The sequence below is a fragment of the Leiobunum rupestre genome, chromosome 1 (assembly GCF_980474605.1).
Source record: "Leiobunum rupestre chromosome 1, qqLeiRupe1.1.hap1, whole genome shotgun sequence".
Classification (NCBI taxonomy): domain Eukaryota; kingdom Metazoa; phylum Arthropoda; class Arachnida; order Opiliones; family Sclerosomatidae; genus Leiobunum; species Leiobunum rupestre.
In genome coordinates, this window is record NC_143384.1 from 9,846,107 (window position 1) to 9,849,876 (window position 3,770).

Consider the following 3,770-nt stretch of genomic DNA (forward strand, 5'->3'; position numbering starts at 1 on the left):
ACCGAGAGGTCTTCGAGCGGACAAAAACGCGAAACTCGGACCAAATAGATCTTCGTGTAAGTTGTATGGTTTAGTTTCAGTTTAAAACGGTCTCATAATTACTTAACTAATAAAAGGTTTTCTTTAGTTTCTTTATGTAACTGATTTTTTTGTAAAATTGTAATACACAAATAATTTATATTTTATACATGACCTTACTTTTATATATACGAAATATAGTTATTCAACTCAGAATTATTGAAATAAGTACGTTTTTAAGAAAATTTTATTATAGCTGAAATTCTAGAGCTTCATTATTTAATATTGTTATTACAATAACATAACGTTCTAGCCACGATATGCGCAAGGCCTACATGAATGACCGCATCCATTAGAACAGCACTTCTGATTGGAAGGACAAGAATCTGGGGACCTCCTGCAGCTCTCGGCACACGTTCCAAAAGATCCTCCCCTCACCGCTGGACAACGACAAGAGCTACCTTCATATACTATCAAAATAAACAATTCATTAAATTAAAAAAATCTATATAAAGAAATCTCTAAAAGTGAAGTATAAATTATTTATAAAATGCATTTACTAATGCAAATCGTACAGGGGCTAATTTGTCACCTAAAACACCCCAAAACTCTCATCCTATTTATGATTTTTGAAGCAGAGACTTGAGGCACTATTTAGACTAACAGTCAAAAGATAAATTGGAGGAATGGTTAAATAATTTTTTTTAATTAAATTATCTCGGCAGACACTTAAATTTCTATTTATAAGATAAGCTAAATAAATAATGTTATTAAGATAAAGTATTTCCAACAAGCTATGGCGTAGAAGTTCTATCGTACAGAAAATGATCTTAAGTGACTTAAGATGGAAGTACTGATTCTATAGAAGAGGATTTTTGAAACGCTATATAACTGATAAGTAAGATTAACTAAATATTCTGTTCAATCTGTCTCAGACTTTTAACAATATTTGACTTTAAATTTTCAGAAACGTAGGGAGACAAACTGTTTGAATATTTAAAATTGAAATAGCTTTTAAAGATTTTTAAATGATAACTTTATTTGATTCGATTTTCCATTTTTTGGGTTACCTTAAACATCGGGAGACCTAGATTAAAACTATTCTAACTTAAATTTAAATGTTTGAGAAAATCTAATTACTATTTTTGTAATTTAAAAACAAAAAACGTTTTCTTTTATACCATATTTTTCGTGTAAAAAAAACCAAGTACTGAAAATGGTGTTATGATAAATTGAGGTTTACTTCGACTATAAACTCACATGTCAGTTAGGGTTGATTTTCATTAAAGCAAAAAGTGATATTATTATGCTTTTTAAAAAAAATTAAAGAAAGCTTTTTTTAATTTTAACCCATTAAGTTACAGATTAATAAGAATAACAGATTTCCCTATCCCCAAGTATATTCCCGTTGGCGTGGCCGTAACACATATCTCGCACCTGATTAATTAAATGGACGAGCGGACTGTATTGTCCCACCCGTTACAATGGCTCATAACGAGCACAAAAAAAAATAACAGATTTAAAAGCATTAAAATTTATGCTTTTTAGAACAGGATAGTTCATTGAAAGAGTTTATAGGTTTAAAATATATTTACCTTGAACCAGTATCAACAACATCGAAAGGATAATTATTTTAGAGTTCATTTTCTTCTTACGGTCTTCAAACAATCAAAGCTAGCAGCTAAACGTTAACGTCAACGCTCTCGAGTGAAATACTTTAGAAACAGAAATGACCTCCCTTTTAAGCTCTCCTTTTTATGGCGATTTCGAAATTATTTCCGCGAAACACTTCACAAAAGATACGACGTGCTGTGCAAGTTGGTCTTCAAACTGCGATTTTAATCATCGCGACTGATATCAAGCGGTTAGATAGAATAAATTGGTTTGTCAAAATCTGTCAGAGTTGCAGAGGCTACGTGCAGTCAACATTTCATTTAACTTTATCCTTAATAATTATGTGTCAAACGGAATGGTTGGACAAACTATGAGCATATTGTTAAAATCTTTAAGCGACTGAGGTCCGTGTAACAGGTACATGTAGGTTATTTTGTTTTGGCTTTAAATTGGTCTCACAAATTCTTTACTATTATATATATTTTCTTTACTATTGCAAGCTCTTTAAAACGTCAGACAATAACTATAAATATGGTTTTGTTGAGATTTTTATAAAAAAAATAACTTGATGTGGTTCCATGACACGTATCACCGTAAAAAATTTACCTTTACCACCCGATATTAAATTTAAATATGGTTTTCAGGGTAATATACGGCACCCCAATTTTCGTGGTTTTATATTTTCGCCTAAAAATCTACATACAGTTCCTTAATTTTGGTCCGATTTTCATGTAAGTTATAGCTGTGGTTTCCATATAACCTAGAGTTGCAAAACGTTCCTTAATTTTAATTCTAAGTGAGGTTTTTTGGGCAGCGTATACGGACCACCGCAATTTCCAACATTGTAAATCCGCGTGTACGCGCCCGTTTCCCTCTAATAACTTGACACTTAACCTCAATGATTTCTTTACCATTAACTCCTCGCGCACCCGCGGCCATCCTCTCAAAGTTCACAAACCCCGTGTTCTCTCTTCTACCCGTCAGAATCATTTTACTTCTAATGTTATAGATGATTGGAACTCTTTACCTCGGGATATTATTTCTATCTCGAGTCGTTCCACTTTCAGACGTCATACCGCGACATTTCTCCACTTAGTCTCATCCTCTTCGTTTATTATTGTATTCCATTTGTTCTTTATTGTCTGCTATTTGTTATTACTATTGTATACAGTATATATCTGTCATTTGTACGAAGCTCTTACAGAAGCCCACCACTGCATGGAGGCTTGTTGAGCATTTTCTTTGAAATAAATAAAAAAATAATAATCCGCGACTCAACGAAATGGTGCTAGTTCTGTTCCAATTGTTTGTGAATTTTGTAGCCAATTCGTTGATAATACGTCGATGAAAGTTAGAAATGGCAAGAGCCTGTTAGCAAGACGAAAAAAGTTAATCTGACATGTAATCGGGGCTGATTATTTTAAAGTGCGCATCGAATTTTCGAAAACCAATAACGCCAAGAAACCAAACGCATTTACTAATCCGCCTTTTCAGTTTGGTAAATCGTAGCACAGACCAAGCGACTACATTCATAGTTATAAATATTATGTTTGCCTATTTATACTATCAAATCAAATCAAATTTATTAATAGCGATTGACTTAATATATTGCAAAGGATGTATGCGGCTAAGTCAGCGAACGACTTATGCCCCAGGTATAAAGATGAAAATAAATGTTTTTTAATAGTTTACAATCGGTTAAATTAACAAAAGTGGTTTCGATAAATTAAAATGAATAAATAGTAAAAATAAATAATATGTTGCTCCAGATTCAAATTATGATAGCTTTCTGATTGACGTTTTGTTAGTCAAGCACTTAACCACTTCCGGCACGTAAACTCCGAAAAATTAGCCTTTATTGGTCGCTGTATGGTCCTATCACGGCCAACTTTGATGACCGCGCTGTTGTGTGAGCAGTGCGTCATCAAAGTTGACCGTGGTCTGCTTTTGAGTAACCCCTGTGAAAAATTTAAACAATTTGGAGTGTTTTCATTATTTTTTTATTTATATTTTTTATTTTAAGCATTTTAATTTTTTTTTTTTTTTTACAGGGGGTACCCTTAAAATTGGTCAGGTTCCCAAGTTATTTTCAATGGGAAAATTTCCATTTTGTTTTGTCAAAAACATTTTTGGTTGCC

The 3,770-nt window shown here is 32.6% G+C and overlaps 1 long non-coding RNA gene across 1 annotated transcript; it reads right to left on the reverse strand.

Annotated features, from left to right (window-relative positions):
- Window positions 1-247: 247 nt before the first annotated feature.
- Window positions 248-1,836, reverse strand: LOC149961058 (uncharacterized). The gene is made up of 2 exons (XR_016479780.1): window positions 1,614-1,836; window positions 248-488 (listed from the first exon to the last, which is right to left on the reverse strand). It is a non-coding gene; the product is annotated as an uncharacterized LOC149961058 (long non-coding RNA).
- Window positions 1,837-3,770: the final 1,934 nt, after the last annotated feature.